Genomic DNA, 23,470 nt, shown 5'->3' on the forward strand with positions numbered 1-23,470 from the left:
TGGCAAAGTTTCATGCATCCAAAGCCCCAATAATTTAAAAAATGCAGATATGCAAATTGACCAATATATATATATATATATATATATATATATATATATATATATATATATATATATATATATATATATATATATATATATATATATATATATATATATATATATATATATATATATATATATATATATATATATATATATATATATATATATAAATGTGTGTTACAACACTTAATCAAAAGCTAGACAAATCGAAAAAAATAGAAACCGGTTAGTAGAAACCTTATACTGAAAATTATTTCTTATTACGCCAATATTCTATGGATGAGATTGCGAACAGCCTTTGTAATTATACTACATGTAAAGCCATATCGCGTGCTACGCATTCAAAATCGTAAGAACATGAAAATGCAGATATACAAACCAACCAAAAGTCTACAGCAGGTATTAGACGAAGCGAATATTTGCTATTTTTGGTACGATTTTTATTTGCACAAAATAAAATCCGTACCAAAAATAGCAAATATTTGCTTCGTGTAATACCTGCTTAAAGCCTCTGCCAGGCCAAACGCGAAAAAAAAACGCGAAAAGCGGCGCGAACCGATTCACCCGGCCGTAGGCCAATGCACAGCTCTACTTACGGCTATACACTAACCCTCGGCCCGGTGAACCGGCCCACGCCGCCCTCCGCACCCAGCCTGGCAGATGCCTAACACGTATCGCCAAAGTATTGAACCAATCATGGTGCAACTGTTGCAAAATTATATCACGATATCCGAACACCTATCAAAACGCCATTGACGATGACGAACAGTCTGCATATGTACACACCGCCAGCAGAAAAACAGTATATAGGTCTCAACCCTTACCACTAGTCCCTCGAAAAACCTGCCTATCTCCAGTTTTCTACATAACCAAAATAAAAATAAAACTTCCAAAAGAATCCCAGATGTAGTGCGCGATGCGCACTGCATGAACACGCTCACTGTCAATGTCAATGAGCTGCGTGCCGGAGGCACAGAAACACACATTCAATATACTCCTTTCTTCATTCACCACCACTCCACTGGCATACAGCCCCATCAGCGTCAACACACATACCACCGCCGAGCAATCGAACGACAAAACGGCAACAGTTCGCACTACACACGCAAACAAATTAATCTTGTCTCACTCAACCAGTACACAACTGATGAACACAAACGCATTAAAAACTGCGTTCTTTCTAGTCAGCCTATACACCAGAGAGACGCCGAGACACACAACGCCGTTATCCGTTCCGAAGAGACAGTCGCCACAACGGCGAGCGCCCCGACGCCCCTATTCAATACAATGATGATATCAATTATTTATTTGTTTAATCTGGTACTTATCTGAATGACCGTATAATTTCCAAGTAATCCTGATGGTTTTCCATGATCGCAGTATTGTAACACTGAGATGCTGGTGTATTCACATCTACTCCTTTACTCTTTTGCACACCTACTTCAACTGATCAGCCATATCCATAGTTGATCACAGCAACTGAAGAATTTGATTCCCTTTTTCTCACCGCCCTTTCGTAGAAACAATTAAAACACTCATTCACCAAGCATTCTGATATCCTATTTGGTGTGATTTAGTCATTTCCGGCTGTTTTCCAGAAACCGGAAGTCACCATCTTAGAATTCAAAATGGTGTCTGTGGTCGATTCTAGCTCCTGTGTATCATTCTGGTATCGAAGCATCCCATTCACCGGAAGTCGTCATCTTACAATTCATAATGTTGTCTGAGGTCGATTTGTGGCTTCAGTGCATCATAGCAATCCCGTAAATACCCATATTGAGTGTTATTTGGTCATTTCCCACTGTTGTTTAGAAACCGGAAGTCGCCATATTGGATTTCAAAATGGAATTTGGAGACAATTTCTGGCCTCTGAGCGTCATTCTGGTTAAAGAAACACTCATATTGGGTGGTATTTGGTCATTTGCCGCTGTTTCCCAGCACCAGGAAGTCGTCATCTTGGATTTCAGAATGACATTTGGAGATGATTTCTGGCCTCTGAGTATCATTCTGGTTAAAGAAACACCCATATTTGTTTTTTTTGTTGGATCATTTGCGGCAGTTTTCCAGTCACCAAAAGCTGCCATTTTACAACTCAAAATGTTGTCTGAGGTCGATTTGTGGTTTCAGTGCATCATCACGATTTCGGAAATACCCGTATTGGGTGGTATTTGGTCATATCTCGCTGTTTTTCAGAAACCGTAAGTCGCCATCTTGGATTTCAAAATGGTATTCAGAGCCTTTTTTTTTACTTTTTCCAGTCACCAGAAGTCGCCATCTTACAATTCAAATATATATATATATATATATATATATATATATATATATATATATATATATATATATATATATATATATATATATATATATATATATATATATATATATATATATATATATATATATATATATATATATATATATATATATATATATATATATATATATATATATATATATTGGTCAATTTGCATATCTGCATTTTTTAAATTATTGGGGCTTTGGATGCATGAAACTTTGCCAATTTTTCTGTTTGATAGGCAACACTCGCATCAACAGCTAATAGAGAATCGGCGTGAAATATCGTGCTCCCGAGCGTCTCCGTCGGTAGGCGTGGATTGGGCGGTCGTGCATAATGCTTCGGTGTAAACGCTTCTCCGGCCCGGGAGAGTTGTGCTCATATAAATGTTTTCGAAATATAGTGACCCAACTCTATAATATGTTATTTCAAATCGTCCACATATTGTAGTATAACATTTTGCATTTCAATAGAATATACCACACACACACACCTGTGCGTGGCCCTAATAACACTCTATTGTTTATTTCTGTTTTAAATCTGTCTCAAATCAGGAAATCGCTTTTCAAGAACAGACGAACAATTTACAAGAAACGTCGTTAATTGTTTTTTTTTTCAATCAACGTTTATTTGACACGGCACAATACAAGTTAATGTTTTACGGAGCCAATTATATCTAGAATTTTACTTCATAAAGTATCTTAAAAACTAAAGACAAATTTTCTATCCTCGCTGCCGACTACGAGTTGAAATTAAATCTAAGATTAAAACTAAAATTAAACGCGTTTTAAAACTGGTGATTTGTTGTTGGGGCGTCATGATGTTCTTCAAACAGCCAAAAACAATGAGCAGCTTATTTGTTATGTTCTGCTAAACCAAGACACGAACTAGAAAATGGACTTTCTCGGGCCTCTAGTTGCTGGTATCGTGCGGGGTCTAGTATCGTTAATTGTTTGTTTGTTTGTTTATTGCCAGTAGCGTAAAGGAACTCCTTTTTAAATTGCTACCTTTGATGTCGTACAGGATCACATACAATGTCAACTTATTAATATCTACTTAAACATACACATCTTATTGACTATTGATATTTCATATAATATTAAAACTTCTAATCATTCATATACTATCATCGATTCCAAAACTCTAGGCAGCCCCTCTTAAAAACTACTTCTGAGGTTGAACGTTTGGTTGCAATAGGTAATGTATTCCAATTGACTACACCTCGAACGAACAGTGAGTTAGAGTAACAGGTTGTGTTGTTTGGTGGAACTATTAGATTTTGAAGACGTCGTCCTTGCAGCGGCAGTAATTTCTGGAACAGTAATTGAGGAGAACGTGTTGAGAGCAGCTTGCGTAGGAACATGCATGAGCGGTAAGCGTAGAAGGTGGTCAAAGGACATCCGATCAAGCTCTTTTGCAGGTGTTTCACGTGAGCGTAGCGGTTCAGGCCATATACGAAACGTACACAACAATTTAAGGCGATACGTAGTCTTTCCATCTCGCTGGAACGTGCGTTGATCAAAAGTGAGTCACCGAACATAAAGTGCGGCAGTATAAGAGCCTTAAAAAGCTTCAGACGTGTATCAATAGGAGCAAATGAGGCGCAGCAGTAGAGCGAGCGAAGGCTAGCGTATATTTTACCGCATTGCTGACTGATCAGGCTGTCCCATTGAAGATCTGATTGAAAAATGAAGCCGAGATTTTTGGCACTATCCACCCATTCTATTGTCTGTCTGTCCAATTTGACTGGTGGCAACGGATTAGGTGGAGCAGTTCTACGTCTTCCCTTGATTAATAGTGCCTTACTTTTGGAAGGATTGACGAACAGTTGATTGCGCTGTGACCACTCAGCAATTTCAAGATCGGCGTTGATCATCCTGATAAGATCTTGTCTGGGTATTCCAGAGTGGCTAATATACAGCTGAACGTCGTCGGCATACAGCTGTATCGAGCAGTACTTTAGGACGGTTGGTAAATCATTCACATGACAGCAGAATAGTAAAGGTCCAAGTACAGAGCCTTGCGGAACGCCGGAAAGAAGTATTGGTTTCATCAGACTGTCGATCGCCGCAGAATACAATTTGGGTTCGTTTTTTCCAGATACGATTTCAGCAGGAAAACAGCAGAGTTAGCAAAATTGAATTGTGTTTTAAGTTTAGAGCAGAGCTTACGGTGGGATATGGTATCAAATGCCTTTGAGAAATCCAAGAGTAACAGTACAGCAGTGCCTTTCTTATCAATGTTTGCAGCTAAATCATCGTACACTCGAAACGCTGCAGCTTGAATACTCTGTCCTTTGCGGAAACCGGCTTGGTATTCAGTGAGCAGGTTTTGCTCTGCAATGTAGGACAACATTTGTTGCTCGAGCAGTTTTTCGAGGGCCTTCGATAAAGCGCACAAGATACTAATTGGCCTGAGATTCGACAAAGAATTCAGATGCGGTTTTTTTCTCAGAGGCAAAACTTTGGCACGTTTCCAGCATGTGGGGAATTTTGATGTTGCTATAACTCTATTGAAAATGTGCGTTATTTGGTGTATAACGAATGGTAAAATTATTTTAATAAATTTAATCGGCAGCCCGTCCAGTCCTGTTGCATTCGATTTGATGTTCCATATAACGTTGACGACTTCCCAGCAATGTACAGGCCGGAATGAAACACTGTATGGTGATTCAGGCGATTGCCAAAAACCGCTCCGGGGTTCGCTGGGCTTGAAAGAAACATGCGGTTCACGTCATCCGGGTTAAAGTCGCATGTGGCTGGTACTTTAACTTTGCCAATTCCGATGTCTTTAAACCTTTTCCATAAAGTCTTTTGGGGGATTTTACTGTCTAGGAGATTATTCATATACCGCTCTTTTGCAGACGCTATCATAGAGTTAGTTAAGTTCCTCAATCTATTATAACGGCGTCGCGCTGTTTCTTTAACTTCTTCCGGTGCTCGGAGCCAACTGTTGTAGGCTAGATCTCGCTCAAGCATGGCTTTCCGTATTCGATTGTTGAACCAGACGTTAGATGACTTGGATTTACTTGTACGGAGTGGAATGACGCTATCATGAATCTGCTTTACATGTGTATTAAAAAAGTGAGCTAATTCATCGGGATCCTGGATCGCGAAAAACGAGCCCCATGGAATAGACAAAATAGCATTCTGCAATGTATTTGCATCAAAATTCACGTAGTCTCTGTAGGTGTCGAGTTTCGGCCTAAACGTCATGTCAAAATCGAGTGTACCAAAAATAAGATCATGGTGCGAAAGTGCGGGGAAGCTAACCTGATTAAACCGTATTACTTTGTGCCGGCAGCTAGTAATAAATAAATCTAACTGCGAACAGCCGTCACGGTGGAAAATCGTGGGTTCTTCGCCTATTGATGCCAGTGCAAAGGAACTTAGCATGGTTTCAAATCTAGCTCGCCTTCCACTTGGTCTGGAGAAGTCAGTATTAAAATCTCCGAGCAAAACAATATTTTCGTAGCGTGATGCAAAATACGTCAATTTGTCTACCAGGAATTGTGTGCAGTCATTATTTGGAGGGCTATAGATAACAATAAGCAATAATTTTTCGTCGCCGGGTCGAATTTCCAATGCAAGACACTCGGTTTTGTTGTCCGACTCGTGGGACAGTTCTGTGTTGTAGACTTTGGTATGGGCAATGTGATCCTTGCAGTAAATTACTATACCACCACCACGGCATAACCTCGATCGTTTCGAATCACTGAATATCCTGGAATGGCGATGCTTTGATTGTTGTTTCGCTTTGTAAGCCAAGATTCCGTGAAGCAAGCAATGTTAACTTTGGAGTTGTTAAGAAGCGACTTGACTTCATCGAGTTTCATCAAATTTCTCGCGCACAGACTCTGCGCGTTTCCGTGACAGATATTAAGCTTTTCAGAGCAGAGAACAGCGTTCATCACTGCACCAGTAATGCTCGTCGAGGTGTAGTTATTTGTTGAGGACATTATGTGTAAAAAGAAAAGCAGTTTTTAGGGGGCTGAAAACTATTAGCAAAGTTGATCATATTATAATTTCACATTTAACATTACAAAATATATAAATACAGACGACACAATAGTACAAAAATACAAAAAAAAACATACTTCAACAAATTCTCTCTAGTGGATAGCGTCTAGTACTTAATTAAGAATAGTGAATGAGCTGATCCTCAGTACGAATGATTTCAGGTTGTTGGTCCACCGTGCGCTTAACAAAGACGGTCCCCAGCTTAGTGTATACGGATGATAATTTTCCAGCTTTCTTCAGACGTACAGCGGCTGCCTTAATTCTTCTTGCCTCCAGAGACAGGTTTTTGTTTATATAAATTCGTCGCGTAGAATCAATCCCAAGATGACATAATTGTAAGTCGCGCAGTCGTAGATATTTACTGTAAAAGTCGTCACGGTTGTTTTTCAGGGCGAACTGAATTACAATTAAGCCATCGGATTTCGTGCTCGAATGTAAACGCCTAATGTCAACAGGAGTGTTCTCTTCATGCAAGCCAACCTGCTTCCACATAGCCTTGAAATAAGCACTTAACTTTTCGTCTTTCAAGTACGGTATTCCACTGACAATCAATTCATTGCGGTTTTCCAAACTACCGATTTCACGTGAGATTTCATTGACTTTTCCATTCAGCACAAGCAGCTCGTCATCGTTACGTTGGAATTTCTCGGCACATTCTGATTTAAAAGAGCTTATATCTCGCGAAACAGATTCTAATTTTTCGTCAAGCTCAGCTTTCACCAAATCAATTTTTGCGCTAATGCCGTTGTTCATCTCTTCGATCCGCGCTAGTGTTTTTTCGAACTGGCAGTTCATCATTTCCATAACAGCCTCCAGCGTTATTGCAGTAGAGGTTTCATCAGCATCAGCATCATAGTCGGATCGCACTCTCTTGGTGACATTTGTTTTGTTTTTGTTATTCGGAGGTGTGCGATGCAGATTCGACATTTCGATTACGTAGTATGTATAGCAAGCAATGAGTTGAACGAAGTGTGTATGCGTAAGACTGCATACTTATCGTTTCCTATCAGCTACAAATTTATCGTTTTGTGATAGGAGTGGCGAGGCGTTAACGTAGACTCAACTCTCGTAGCTTTCGTAACATTGTGTAGTCAGCTGAGATAAATCAATGAGTCTGTCTTGATTGAGTCATAGGTCCGGTATCCTCGCGTGCGCTTCATTTTTGCGGTGTTATATCATCAACCGGAATGAGTTCGGATCGCGTTATGATTTCCGTAGAAGATATAATGAACTCGTACGCGCGATATTTGTTATTATGAACCCGGTACTAGAACTCAGCGCATCGTTTACCAAAACGAAACCTGCTGCAAACCGTACCCTTTTCTCCAACATCTCAGTGATTTCTCGTGGAGGTGCAGAGGTGTTCTCGGCTTCCAATAAAGCGAGTATCACGTCAACATATTCCTATACACACTCCTTCTTTGACCTGCATTCGGATGCGGCCGGCGCTGGTATTGCCTAATATAAAGATTAAGGTCACCAGTTTTTACACATTGAGGATGAATGTTATTCCCAAGCATCATCCATTGGTTCTCTGTGTAATTACAGCTGATCTGGCAATAACGGAGTAGCAACCGCGGGCGGTCAATCATGCTCATGCTCATGCTCATCCTTTGAAAATAAGATGAACATCTGTTCTCTGTGACTTAACTACCGCGGCTAAGATAAGTATAGTGCACAGGTAGGAGGTAGTATGAAAGTGTCCGAAATTTGTATTCGCACACCAGGGCTAACGAACAAAAGTGATGTTAAACGATAAGAAGGAAAAAACGAGGGTCATGCTTAAGCTTTCAAGCTCCCGCAGGAAAGCTGGCATAAAAGCTATATGCAGGCTTATATACGGCAGCCGGAGTGTTGTGTGGACAAACAGTGTTTCTGTATCCACCGTAAAAGACACTGTGCAAAAAAAATATCGATTCTTTTTCATAGGTGATGATTCTCAGGCAGAGCTACTCCGTTTTGCGTGGGGGGGCAGAGAATTTTTGTTTAAAAAAAACGTTATTTTTTTTAAGAGTAAGCAGTTTAATATCGTTATGTGCTCTACAAAAAAGTACCTTTACGGTGTACAACGGAGTACCCGGGTACTCACAAATTAAGATTCTTATAACTATTTTATAGTCGTTCAGCTTCGACATCATGTATTCCCACAAGAAATAATCCAGTGGATTCAGATCCGGAGACGACGGAGGCCATTCATTCTTCGAAATGAAATCGGTCAAGTTTTCCTCACACCACGCCTGAACAACCTTTGGGGTGTGGGATGGGGCACCATCTTGCTGGAAGCAGTAGTAATCGTCTTCAAACAGTAGTTCAGCTTGAGGCAGAACATTTGTATTCAAAACCGTGTCCAGGTAGTACGCTGCGTTGACTTTGACCCCTTTATCGATAAAAATAAGAGGCAGTTTACCTCTCTTGTAAATGGCACCCCAAACCATCACTGACGTCTTATTTTGGAACCGGGAAACGTTCAGCTTGTCCGCAGGAGCTTGCTGGAGGCTCACACTCCAAACTCGATCATTTTGGCGATTGACTGTTTGCTCCAAAACGAACAGCTTCTCGTCCGGAAAAATAATCTCGTCATCTGCGCGCCAACCGAGCAACTCCCGCGACCGTTGGTATCTCTTGTCCTTTGTAGCTTTGGTAACCCCATGAATAAGCTGACCAACTCCTGAACGAAAAAAATCCGGACCATTTCGTCAATACTCAACCTTATTGGATAGTCAGTTAATAAAACCCAAACTTTTGTCAAACATTATATCTTTTATTTTAAGTTTGATGAAAACAGAACAAAAATAAGAGATTAAAACCTGTTTTTAAAATGTAATCGGTTTTCCATCTTGCCGGAATGTATACTAAAAATGTGTATAGAATTGTGTTTTTTGATAGCTGACTTTCCATCCGAGGCTATGTTGATCGCGCACTACAAATTGTACACTCAATATCACAATCTGTGCTTCCTTTTTTCAGGAAAGGAAATTCTTCCTTCAGGTGGTCGTTGAATGAACATTTTCTTCGGGCTCTGCCCATTTTACATAAAAATTGCAATTTACTAAACTAAACGCCTCAGGAACAAAAACGTTTTTTTTCTTCTTCTGAAAACGCAAGTGGTGATTCAGAACTGAACCTGCTGACTCTTGCTTTTCGGGCGCGAAAAATACAGGCAAATATTTTTGACAATTCTTGCATCTCTTTTTCGGTTTTCGTAAATTGAACGAATTTCAACATTTAAACTTGAGAGGAACCCATGGAAACTGCAACATTTTAACGAAAGATCGAATCTCTGCTATCAAATCCCCATAAAAAACTGAGGTGCATTTAAACTTGATCAAAAAGCGTTGATAGTTAATTCTAGTACGTTTAATGTTAAAAGTCTGGGAAAAATCCGAACAGTTCAAAAACTCCAGACAAAATCCGGACAGACACCACGTCTGAAAATCCGGACCGTCCGGAGAAAATCCGTACGGTTGGTCAGCTTACCCATGAACCACCTGTTTTTTGTACGGTGTAAGTTTTAAATCCTCGCGCAGAAGCAGGCGGATTGATTCTTGGTTCATTTTAAGGTTCCTGGCCAGCTTCCGTGCAGATTGGGCGGGATTCCGGCGAATCCGGTCTCGTATAATCTTTTTTAGCCTTGGAGTTCACACAGACCTTGGTCGTCCAGATCGTGCCTTGTCCTCAGTGCCTCCGGTCTCTAGGTACCGATTTATGGTCCGGTACACGAATTTCCGGTTGATTCCGAGCGGTTTTAGGTGTTTGAATATGTGTCCGGGTTTGTACCCTTTCACATATTCAGCGAAAACAGCTGCTCCTAACTCTGCCATGGCTTACAACTCAATGTAAACAAACTGCACAGAAACGAAACTCTGCCACTATGGGCAGCAAAGTTAACCCTTTCATTTGACATATAGATGGCACCAGAGAGATGCAACGTGTAGGCTACAGGCGACCCCAAAAAAGTGTGACCGGACTTTTTTGTCACCGTGTACTCTGCCTCTCGAGAATGGGTGTCTCCGAAAGCCTGGTTCTATGGATGCAATCATACCTTTGTGACAGAATTCTGAGCTTTAAACTTGGATCCAACACATCCCGATGAATTACAAACACATCCGGTGTTCCCCAATAATAATTCCCCAATAATAATGCCCCAATAATCTTGGGCCATTATTATTTGTTTTATATTTCAATGATGTCGCAGCAGGAATTGGTTGTAAGCTGTTTTATGCTGATGATTTGAAGATTTTTGTGGTCATTGAAGATTTATCCGATTGTCAAAAGCTGCAAGGGTTATTGAATATTTTTGAGGATTGGTGCCAAAAAAATCTGATGATCATCAGTGTCAACAAATGTGCTGTCATTTCGTTTCATCGTGGTAGCAATCCGATAAAAGCTACCTATACAATTGGACGTACACCTCTAGTTCGTGTCAACGAAATTAATGACCTTGGTGTACTGCTTGACGAAAAATTGACTTTCGGGCCACATTGAGCCAATATTATTGATCGTGCAAGTCGTCAACTGGGATTTCTGACGAAAGTTTTAAGAGATTTCACCGATGTGCATTGTTTAAAATCGTTGTACTTTGCATTAGTAAGATCCATTGTGGAATCGTCTGCTGCAGTGTGGGCGCCATATCAAACTAAATCTTGCTAAATCTTCCACCGTATGAGCACCGTTGCAATCTTTTGGGAATTGCTACCCTTGAAAAAAGAAGATTGCAGCTAAAGTGATTCTTGGAGAAATTGACTGCCCGGCTCTTTTGAATAAGTTTTCTATTCACGCTTCTGGAAGAATTCAACGCAGGTCACTCGACGAAATGTTTGTAACACCGTTCCATCGTTCTGTGTTCGGGTATTTCGAACCAGTCACCAGGATTATACGCACCTTCAACAAAAGGTGTCAATTTTTTGATTTTAGAATTACATCTATTCTCTACAAGCGGAAATTGCTCGCAGCTAGACTATTTTAATTAATTTACATCTGTTAGGTTTAGATAGTATTTAAATTACATTCATTAAGACGGTAATTGTCGGATGAATTAACAACAATAAACAATAAACAGTATCAGCCAGTGTAGTGGAAGACCGTGAAATGTCAATTCGACGCCGTTCGCAGCAATTGGGCTTGTGTTATTCGACTACATGGAAGATGTTACGAAAGGATCTATCTATACAGCTCGTACAAGAATTGAAGCCGAACGACTTGCCGCAGCGTCGAATTTTTGGTGAATGGGCCTTAGAACAACTTGCTGAAAATCCACTTTTTTACCGAAAAATTGTGTTCAGTGACGAAGCTGTTAATAAGCAAAATTTCCGCATTTGGATCGAAGAGCAACCAGAGGCAATACAAGAATCTCCAATGCACCCTGAAAAATGCACGGTTTGGTGCGGTTTACACGCTGGAAGCATCATTGGTCCGTACTTCTTCAAAGATGATCAAAATCGCAACGTTACGGTCAATGGCGCTCGCTATCGCGCGATGATTTCTGATTTTTTTTTGCCGGAAATGGAAGAGCTGGGTCTTGTTGACATGTGGTTTCAGCAAGACGGAGTAACGTGCCACACATCGCGCGAATCAATGGACATATTGCGGAATGAGTTCGGTGAGCAATTCATCTCACGAAATGGACCGGTGAATTGGCCGCCTAGATCATGCGATTTAACACCGCTGGATTATTTTTTTTGTGGGACTACGTTAAGTCTCTCATCTATGCGGATAAGCCAACAACAATTCCAGTCTTGGAAGACAACATTACACGCGTTATTTGCGAGATACCAGCCGAAATGCTCGAAAAAGTGACCCAAAATTGAACTTTTCGTATGGACCATTTAAAACGTAGCCGTGGCCAACATTTGAATGATATTATCTTTAAAAAGTAAATGGCATAAATCAATTTATCAGCTCAAATAAAGATTTCATGCAGTTTTGTAATTTTTATGTTTTTTTTTAAAGAAAAACCTAATTCTTAAAAAATCACCCTTTATTATTAATCATTTGATTTGTGGTTGAGCACTCTAGCTGCCACTGGGCTTGTGACAACCTTCATTATATGAGCCGTTGCGGAACAGAGTGGTCTATGTGCCATCGAGCAAATTTGTCAGGAGAAGCAATTTTCGAGAAATCTCTGAAGAAAATTCTGTTCAACGGATTCTTTCAAACAAAATGTTCTAAGGCGTCATTCATAAATTATGTAAGGACTTTTTTCGAAATTTTCGACCCCCCCCCTCCCCCCATAATAAGGCTTAGTAAGATTTTGCATTACCCCCCTCCCCCCCATGAATCTTACGTAAGATTTTTTCTTCAAGAAAAAAAATATTTTCGAAGATGAAACATTTGTTTTACATAAAGCGTATTCGTAGAGGATAAAAACAAAACAACTTAATTCAGTTAATATCATGTTAAAGCAAATTAAATTTAAAATCAAGTAGAAATGAAGTAAAGTACAAAATAATTCAGCGACGGTGAATTCACTGCTTTGTCAAGGTTCAGCTGTTAGAATCACAGCGAGAAATAATTTACCTGATTTTAATTTTTTTAGTTTTGTTAATTTTGTTTAGTTTTTTAAAAGTTTTCAATCTTATGTAAGATTCTCTTGAGTCTCACACTCCCCCTTCGTAAGCATTCGTGAGAATTTTGGATACCACCCCTCCTCCCTAAACCCTTACGTAATTTGTGGATGACCCCTAATATAAAGATTATGATGTGGTTTAACATCTGAATACATAAAATTACCATATTTTTGGCGAAATAACTAAATTTACCATACCAATGTACATAGACCACTCTGACTTCATATATATTTTACTGGAATCCTCGTATCGTTTCGGAACAGAGTGGTCTATGTACATAAACATAAAAAAATTACGTTTACTCGTACAAATTGGCTAGTGTCACATGTTATATGATGTACATGGCATGTCACATGTAACATGTGACGTGTAACATTACATGTAACACAAAATGTTAGATATTACATAACTTTTGACATGTTACATTTTTCGTGTTACATTACGTACCTCCATTGACGAGTAATGGAAGATAATCAGTAGGGCGCCAACGAGATGTATGAAAAAAATGACATTCGAATATCGTTTGGCGGTAGGGTTCAAAAGCTTCGTTTCCCCCATGCTAAATTTCAGCTAAATCGGGCTTTGGGAACACGTGGCTCAAAGCGATCAATGTTTCAACTTTTTGACTGATGAAAAAACGCACAGGCATGAAATCGTCGATATCGAAGTTTTTTTTTGATGCTAAATGTCTTAAAATGCATGAAACGGGAAAAAATCGACTTTCTGACGTTTAGAAACTTTTGAGCTGGGATCAAAGAAACATATGGGAAAAAATTGACCTTCGAATTTCGTTTAGCGGTAGGGCTGATGATTTTATTCGAGAAGACGAAACTTTTGAGCCCTATCGCCAAAACGAGATTCGAAAAATCAATTTTCATTGGCACCCCAATGCATAGGTTACGGCTGGGTATTTCTATTCGAGCTCGACGTGAAGACCGCTATTGATTAGCGAAACTGTGTATCTTCCAATTAATTTCTTCAAATGTTCAAATGTCTTGAGGGTGCGACCATGTGCGCTCGAAAAACTAAGGACAGGAGAGAGTTTTTAAAAGCTCTACTCTGAAGCAACAAATGCATTGAAGGAATTACACCGTAAGAAATCCAACTTCGAGAGTCGGCTCATTTAAAATCGATGTCAGCCAACGATACTGAGACCATTCGTTGTTTTGCCTTCGTCTCGATTAGACGCAAATTGTTTATCTCCGTTTGATTCGCAAAATAACAATACAAGAGTTATCGTACGGGTGTTTTTTTTCGATTGGTTCCTGTGTGCGATAACAATAGCCTGCAGTATATCGGCAGAAACATCTTCTACACACTGGTAGGAGCATGCTACCCCGCAAGTGATCTGATACGCAGCTGATACATCAGCAAGAATAATTCTCCCGCACCGCTGTTACCCCGCTAGCAGCACGGACCATCATACGATCGAGCGAGTGGAAGTCAACCAGAAGTGGCATCTACAAGGTCGAGTGTAAGATACGGCCACTGTGTCACAACACGAAGCTGGATCGTCATTGTTTGTTCTGCGGAGACACTCGATTGATCCTACTATCAGCCGTGAGGTCGTGACTTAGACGTTCGGTAAAGTATTCACTTTAGAATTTTTATCATTATTATTAATATTATTACTATCAATATTATTATTATTAATATTATTATTATTGTAATTATTATTATAATTATTATTATTATCATTATTATTATTATTATTATTATTATTATTACTATTATTACTATCGTTATTAGTATTAGTATTACTGTCTTTTTTTAATTTGATCCATTGTAGTTTGAAAAATTGTTTTTAAAATTTAATATCAACTATTTGATCCCCCCCCCCACATTTGAATATTTATCGTTTGTGTGCGGTAGAGCGTAACGCTCCCGCAAAATGGACGACATGCAGGTGCAACTTTTCCTGGATGTGGAAACAAATGGGGAAGGGATTGGGATCTCCCCCATCAATTCCCCTCTACCTTCCCCGCTACCTAGCCCCGTACCAAGGGTACCGGCAACACGGGTGAAAGCTTACCCAGATGCTTCGAAAGGTCCGTTCAGAGTTTTTTTTAGGCCTATAAAGAAGCCTCTTAATATTATACAAATAGGCAAGGACCTGGCAAAACAGTTTTCGGACGTAACCGAAATTACAAAGGTTAGACCGAACAAACTGCGAGTTGTCGTGAGTAGCTTGGAGCAAGCAAACGCAAATGCTAGCTACGAGCTCTTCACGAGGGAGTACCGCGTGTACATCCCTGCCAAGGACGTGGAGATCGACGGTGTGGTTACCGAAGGAAGCCTCACGGTCGATGACATTTTGCGTCACGGGGTTGGCTGCTTCAAGAACCCCCTGATTCAAGATGTAAAGATACTGGATGTCAAGCAATTGCATTCAGTATCCATCGAAGAAGGGAAGAAGAAATTTCTCCCTTCGGACTCCTTCCGTGTAACATTCGCCGGATCCGCACTGCCGAACTACATCTCTTTGGACAGGGTTTGTCTGCCTGTACGCCTGTTCGTACCGCGGGTCATGCATTGCCAAAACTGCAAGCAGTTAGGCCATACAGCTACCTACTGCTGCAACAAGGCACGCTGCAGCAAGTGCGGAGGCAATCATGCTGAGACCGCTTGCAGTGAGGATACTGTAAAGTGTTTTTACTGCGAGGGAACTCGGCATGACCTTTCGGTGTGTCCCGCGTACAAACAGCGCGAGGAAAAAATTAAGCGTTCCCTCAAGGAACGATCAAAGCGCTCTTTTGCAGAAATGCTTAAGAGGGCTGAGCCACCCTCGACAGGAAACATCTTTTCCTTTTTGCCAACCGATGAGGGTACATCTGACGATCCCGTCGAAGGGTGTTCTTATGCCATGCCAGAAGGATCTAGGAAGAGGAGAATGCTCAACTCTCCTAATCTTTCTCGCAAAGGTCGTAAGATAACCCCTAGCGGAATGACCAATAAGCCAACACAAAAAGGAAGCGGTGAAGAAAAACCGAAGCAAGTACCTCCCGGTTTTAATTTTAAATCAAACCAGGAGTACCCACCGCTTCCTGGGGCACCAAAAACCCCTCGTGTACCCATTTCTCGATCAGAAGATAAAAAAAACAGGGTTCATAAAATTTTCTGATATTGTGGACTGGATATTTAAAACATCCAACATACCAGATCCCCTACAAAACCTTTTTGAAGCAACTAGCAGCAACTTGGCCCCTCAATTCAGCTATCATATCTTTCGATGACTAATACGGCGTAAGAGGTTAGGAATTTTATCACTGTATTACAGTGGAATTGTAGAAGTATCACCCCCAAATTCGATCTATTTTCTCATTTGATAAATACATACAATTGTGACGCATTTGCGCTCTGTGAAACCTTTCTCAATTCAAACGATCAACTCAATTTCCATGATTTTAGCATTATTCGCCGAAATCGAGACTCACACGGTGGAGGGGTACTTTTAGGGATTACAAAATACTATTCCTTCTTCAGAATCGACCTCCCCTCGATCTCGAATATTGAAGTCGTTGCCATTCAAACGAATATGAATGGAAAAGACCTATGCCTTGTTTCGTTATATATCCCTCCATCCGCGCGGATTGAACAGAGGCATCTCACCGATATAGCAGAGTTGCTTCCCGCGCCTTTCTTGATATTGGAAGATTTTAATTCTCACTGTTCGCTATGGGGGTCGCTGTACGACGACAACCGATCTTCTTTAATCTGTAACCTAATCGACGACTTCAATATGACAATTTTGAATACTGGGGAAGCGACACGTGTACCTAACCCTCCAGCACGTGAAAGCGTGCTTGACCTATCCCTTTGCTCGACATCACTAGCGTTAGATTGCCAGTGGAAAGTAATCAATGATCCCCATGGTAGTGATCACCTACCAATCGTTATCTCAATTGCTAATGGGTCAACTCCGAAGGATCCAATCAACCGACCGGACGAAACCGATACCCGGGGTAACGATTAGACGGCGCACAAAGAGTGCTCAGACCTGTACGCGTGGAGGTCCTCGGTGTATTTGGCCTTCCGAGAACAAGGCACTATCGATTTGCTCCGAAAGTACGATGTACTGGATAGACAAATGAAGAGCTTGATAAAAGCAAAAAAACGCGGATACTGGCGGCGGTTTGTGAACGCGTTGTCGAGGGAAACAGCGATGATCACTCTTTGGGATACCGCCAGACGCATGCGGAATCGTAACGTTTCGAATGAGTCCGAGAAGTATACAGATCGCTGGATACTCGATCTCGCCAAAAAGGTCTGTCCGGACTCTGTCCCCGAACAAAAGACCTTTCGCGACGCGTTTTTAGTAGCTACGGAAGAGCCTCCATTTTCGATGTTGGAATTTTCAATGGCTCTCCTCTCGTGCAACAATAAAGCTCCAGGATTGGATATAATTAAATTCAACTGGTTGAAGAATCTACCCGACTCTGCAAAAAGACGCTTGTTGGACTTGTTCAACAAGTTTCTTGAGCTAAACATTGTTCCGCACGACTGGAGGGAGGTAAAAGTCATTGCTATTCGAAAACCCGGAAAACCTGCCTCTGATCACAATTCTTATAGGCCGATTGCTATGCTCTCTTGCCTCCGGAAATTAATGGAGAAAATGATCCTCTTACGGCTTATTTGTCGGTCGAAACAAATGGTTTACTTTCAGATACTCAATTTGGCTTTCGCCGGGGCAAAGGAACGAACGATTGCCTAGCGTTGCTTTCTACCGAAATTCAACTCTCCTTTGCTCGAAAAGAGCGAATGGCTTCTGCATTCTTGGACATTAAGGGGGCTTTTGACTCTGTCTCTGTAGAAGTTTTAACCGAGAAACTTCATTTGCAGGGACTTTCACCAAATTTGAATAATTTTTTGCTCAATTTGTTGTCAGAAAAGCATATGTATTTCTCACATGGTGATTCGACAACTTCCCGAATTAGTTACATGGGTCTTCCCCAGGGCTCATGTTTAAGCCCTCTCTTATATAATTTTTACGTCAATGTCATCGATGAATGTCTTGCAAATTCATGCACGCTACGGCAACTTGCAGACGATAGCGTTGTATCCATTACTGGAAGCTAGGCTAACGATCTGCAAGGACCATTGCAAGATACCTTAGACAATTAGTTTGAATGGGCTCTCAAGCTGGGTATCGAATTCTCTCCGGAGAAAACTGAGCTGGTCGTTTTTTCTAGGAAGCATAACCCAGCTCAGCTGCAGCTTCTACTAACGGGTAAAACGATCACTCAGGTTTTAGTCGCTAAATATCTCGGGGTCTGGTTCGACTCTAAATGCACCTGGGCTTGTCATATTAGGTATCTGACACAAAAATGCCAACAGAGGATTAATTTTCTTCGTACGATTACCGGAACTTGGTGGGGTGCTCACCCAGGAGACCTTCTAAGGTTATACCAAACAACGATATTGTCAGTTCTTGAGTACGGCTGTTTCTGCTTTCGCTCCGCCGCGAACACGCACATTATAAAATTAGAGAGAATACAATATCGTTGTTTGCGTATTGCCTTGGGTTGCATGCAGTCGACCCATACGATGAGTCTTGAAGTGTTAGCGGGTATTCTTCCGTTGAAACATCGTTTTTGGAATCTCTCTTACCGGTTGCTAATTCGATGCACAGTTATGAACGCATTAGTAATTGAAAATTTCGAGAGGTTGGTCGACCTTCAATCTCAATCCAGATTTATGACTTTATATTTTGACTATATGGCTCAAGATATTAATCCTTCTTCATACGATTCCTCAAATGTCGCGCTTTTAGATACTTCTAATAATGCTATATTCTTCGACACCACCATGAAACAAAACATTTCTGGTATCCCGGATCAATTGCGACCCCAAGAGATCCCTAAGATTTTTTCCAATAAGTTTAAACATGTTAGTTATGATAAAAGGTTTTACACTGACGGATCTAATTTAGATGAGTCCACTGGCTTCGGTGTTTTCCACGAAAATTTTAGCGCCTCCTACAAACTCGATGCTCCTGCTTCCGTGTACGTCGCAGAACTTGCTGCTATTCAGTACTCTCTTGGGATCATCGAAACCCTGCCCATAGACCACTACTTCATCTTCACAGACAGTCTCAGTGCCATTGAGGCTCTGCGATCGATGAAGACTGTGAAGCACACCCCGTATTTACTGGGGAAAATACGGCGGTTTTTAAGTGCTTTAACAGATAAAAATTACCGGGTTACCTTAGCGTGGGTTCCTTCTCATTGTTCCATTCCGGGCAATGAAAAGGCTGACGCTTTAGCTATGGTGGGTGCTATTGATGGCGATATTTATGTAAGACCAATTGCTTATGATGAATTTTATAGCATTTTGCGTCAGAGAACACTCAACAGTTGGCAATTATCATGGAACTCAGATGAACTGGGACGGTGGCTACATTCCATTTTTCCTAAGGTATCGACGAAAGCATGGTTCAAGGGGTTGGATGTAGGTCAGGACTTCATTCGCGTGATGTCCAGACTTATGTCCAATCACTACACGTTAAACACGCATCTCTTTCGTATAGGGCTTGTAGACAGTAATCACTGTGTTTGTGGCGATGGCTACCATGATATCGAGCATGTTGTTTGGTCGTGTGCCCCCCCTAGCCCCCCTGGTAGCTACGGGCCTGTTCTCAGGTGATGATTGGGCACTGCGAAATATCGATTTGATTTCTTGTTTCGTTCATATGGTGACATCGGGATTTAATAAAGTTATTGGCTGCCTTTTATTATTATATACTATCATTGTCACATACCTGTACACAAAAATTTATTTATTTATAGGAACGACAAAAGTAGAAATGTTTAAAAATCGAAAAGTTAAAATTATTCCTCAATAAGACTGATAAAATGTTATCTGTATTAATCAAATTGAACGGAATATATTTTCCTAAACGCTCATCTGCCGAGTTCCTACAAGTGAATCTCCACCACGCAAAAGGTGTCTCGACAGGTCTTAGCAGGAGTTTTAAAAAAGGGGAGCTAGACATGGTTCTTATTCAAAAACCATGTTATACATTTGCCCACATTTTGCCCACGACACCTTTACAACGGTTAGTGCTGACTTAAATGCGCATAAAAGTGGTTATTAGCAAAATCAATTTATCGCATAATCCGCCAGATGCAAACGAAAACTAGATGGCAGCACCGTATAAGGATACTGAAAATTAAGCGGCCGCACCGAGTAAGGATATTGAAAATTAGATGGCAGGATACAAGGATATCGAAAAAAATTACTTTACCTTTGGCCATTTTGCCGTCATCATCAATTTACCAGTATAAAAATTAGTTCGACTTTCGTTCACGCGCAGCGACAATCGTGTCTGCTGCATACTGCAAGAGTCAGGTATCTTGTACTAGTCATCTTTGTTGAAAGTGAACGAAGATTTTTTTGGAAGATTAGGACCTCTGCGACCATTGTTTTGATCTCTTGGGGTATACGATCCAGATACAACACTGGGTAACAGTCTTTGAAAAACTCCAATGAATGAATCTAGTGATATGATTACGAAGAACATAATTTCAAAACTCATGTAATAGCAAAAAAACATGCAGATTTGTATTTTAATTTTCATTCACATCAAATTAGTGAATAACTTTAAAATTCGTAGAAAAACCATATTTGAAACTGTTGAGAAGAGTATATGAATAAAGTAAAAAAAAGACGATGATTCGAAGGTAAATACTTCTTTATTCTGTTCGATGCTCTTTAAACAGTTCGTGCAAATTATTTATTATTATAATTATTTTATTAACTTTAGCTTCTGATGGAGAAACGAAAAATGGGGCATATGAACAAGTTTGTAATTGAAATAGAAATAAATATTTGAAATGAGAAGCTTTGACCATGCTACAGCTATTTAAATTTCACTTTCAGTAATTTTTTGGATGAAATTCTTCATTGGTTGCTTATTTCATCCTGTAACACTTTGTATCAACAAAAAATAAATTCCTAATTCAAATTGATAGTTATTTATTATTTTTTTAGTTTTACTTTTAAATAGCACAAAATGAATAATGACTTGCGTATTTTCGCTGATATGATTGTGATTACTGCCTCAAACTATGATTTTCATAATTTGTAGTTAAACTGGTAGGTTCAAAACCCACGCGTTGCCTCTGTGAGTATGAGTGTGTAAAGCGATTAGTTGTTCTACTTAGACAATAAATGTTTTGCTTTATTGATACGAAGTTTTTTGACATATTATCGATACACACAAACACATTGTCTGAATCCGAGCAAATTGTTAGAAAATAACAAAAATTGATACATAGGTCAGGTTAAATTAATATTTAATGTTGCTTCTGTCTAAATGTATTCATTATACAGGGTGTTAGGGAGCTTGCATAAAATCCTTCAAGGGGCGATAGAGGACCATATTTGATGAACAAAAAATTCTTCTACGCATATGGCCAAAAGTCAACTACTGCAGAGTTATTCACTGTTTTCAGTTTTCGGTTATGTTCGCCTTTAACGAGCAGAAAATCGTGAATTTTTTAGAGAACCAACAGAACTGAGCTAGCTATCATACTTCTTGTGATAGACCTCGTTGAAGGTGAACATAACCGTAAACTAGAAGAAGAGAATAACTCTTCAGTAGTTAAATGTTGACCATATGCGCAGAAAGATTTTTTCATCAAATAGGGTTCTCTATCATTCCTTGAAGGATTTGATTGAAAGTGAGCTGCCTAACACCCTGTGTACATCGTCATGTGATTTGTAACGCCTACCTAAGTAAGTAGCATTCATTAGCCTAACAATAATTTATGAATATTGTGACAAGTTTATTTTTTTTAATTCAAAGAAAAATACCGAAAATAACGGTTTTTTCTCCTCTCCAATACCGGTATTTCGGTACTGGAAAAAATATCGGTTTTATCGGTTTTGCCGGTTTTTCTTTTACCGGTAAACCACCCTAATATATATATATATATATATATATATATATAGACAGACAGACAGACAGACAGACAGACTGTCTGTCTGTCTGTCTGTCTGTCTGTCTGTCTGTCTGTCTGTCTGTCTGTCTGTCTGTCTGTCTGTCTGTCTGTCTGTCTGTCTGTCTGTCTGTCTGTCTGTCTGTCTGTCTGTCTGTCTGTCTGTATGTCTGTCTGTCTGTCTGTCTGTCTGTCTGTCTGTCTGTCTGTCTGTCTGTCTGTCTGTCTGTCTGTCTGTCTGTCTGTCTGTCTGTCTGTCTGTCTGTATGTCTGTCTGTCTGTCTGTCTGTCTGTCTGTATGTCTGTCTGTCTGTCTGTCTGTCTGTCTGTCTGTCTGTCTGTCTGTCTGTCTGTCTGTCTGTCTGTCTGTCTGTCTGTCTGTCTGTCTGTCTGTCTGTCTGTCTGTCTGTCTGTCTGTCTGTCTGTCTGTCTGTCTGTCTGTCTGTCTGTCTGTCTGTCTGTCTGTCTGTCTGTCTGTCTGTCTGTCTGTCTGTCTGTCTGTCTGTCTGTCTGTCTGTCTGTCTGTCTGTCTGTCTGTCTGTCTGTCTGTCTGTCTGTCTGTCTGTCTGTCTGTCTGTCTGTCTGTCTGTCTGTCTGTCTGTCTGTCTGTCTGTCTGTCTGTCTGTCTGTCTGTCTGTCTGTCTGTCTGTCTGTCTGTCTGTCTGTCTGTCTGTCTGTCTGTCTGTCTGTCTGTCTGTCTGTCTGTCTGTCTGTCTGTCTGTCTGTCTGTCTGTCTGTCTGTCTGTCTGTCTGTCTGTCTGTCTGTCTGTCTGTCTGTCTGTCTGTCTGTCTGTCTGTCTGTCTGTCTGTCTGTCTGTCTGTCTGTCTGTCTGTCTGTCTGTCTGTCTGTCTGTCTGTCTGTCTGTCTGTCTGTCTGTCTGTCTGTCTGTCTGTCTGTCTGTCTGTCTGTCTGTCTGTCTGTCTGTCTGTCTGTCTGTCTGTCTGTCTGTCTGTCTGTCTGTCTGTCTGTCTGTCTGTCTGTCTGTCTGTCTGTCTGTCTGTCTGTCTGTCTGTCTGTCTGTCTGTCTGTCTGTCTGTCTGTCTGTCTGTCTGTCTGTCTGTCTGTCTGTCTGTCTGTCTGTCTGTCTGTCTGTCTGTCTGTCTGTCTGTCTGTCTGTCTGTCTGTCTGTCTGTCTGTCTGTCTGTCTGTCTGTCTGTCTGTCTGTCTGTCTGTCTGTCTGTCTGTCTGTCTGTCTGTCTGTCTGTCTGTCTGTCTGTCTGTCTGTCTGTCTGTCTGTCTGTCTGTCTGTCTGTCTGTCTGTCTGTCTGTCTGTCTGTCTGTCTGTCTGTCTGTCTGTCTGTCTGTCTGTCTGTCTGTCTGTCTGTCTGTCTGTCTGTCTGTCTGTCTGTCTGTCTGTCTGTCTGTCTGTCTGTCTGTCTGTCTGTCTGTCTGTCTGTCTGTCTGTCTGTCTGTCTGTCTGTCTGTCTGTCTGTCTGTCTGTCTGTCTGTCTGTCTGTCTGTCTGTCTGTCTGTCTGTCTGTCTGTCTGTCTGTCTGTCTGTCTGTCTGTCTGTCTGTCTGTCTGTCTGTCTGTCTGTCTGTCTGTCTGTCTGTCTGTCTGTCTGTCTGTCTGTCTGTCTGTCTGTCTGTCTGTCTGTCTGTCTG

The 23,470-nt window shown here is 40.6% G+C and overlaps 1 protein-coding gene across 2 annotated transcripts in view; it reads left to right on the forward strand.

Moving 5' to 3' along the window:
* Positions 1-23,470, forward strand: part of LOC129731354 (transcription factor HNF-4 homolog) — a 266,557-nt gene that overhangs the window by 86,691 nt on the left and 156,396 nt on the right. The gene's annotated exons all lie outside the window — the stretch shown is intronic.

This window comes from Wyeomyia smithii, chromosome 3 (genome assembly GCF_029784165.1).
Source record: "Wyeomyia smithii strain HCP4-BCI-WySm-NY-G18 chromosome 3, ASM2978416v1, whole genome shotgun sequence".
Lineage (NCBI taxonomy): Eukaryota > Metazoa > Arthropoda > Insecta > Diptera > Culicidae > Wyeomyia > Wyeomyia smithii.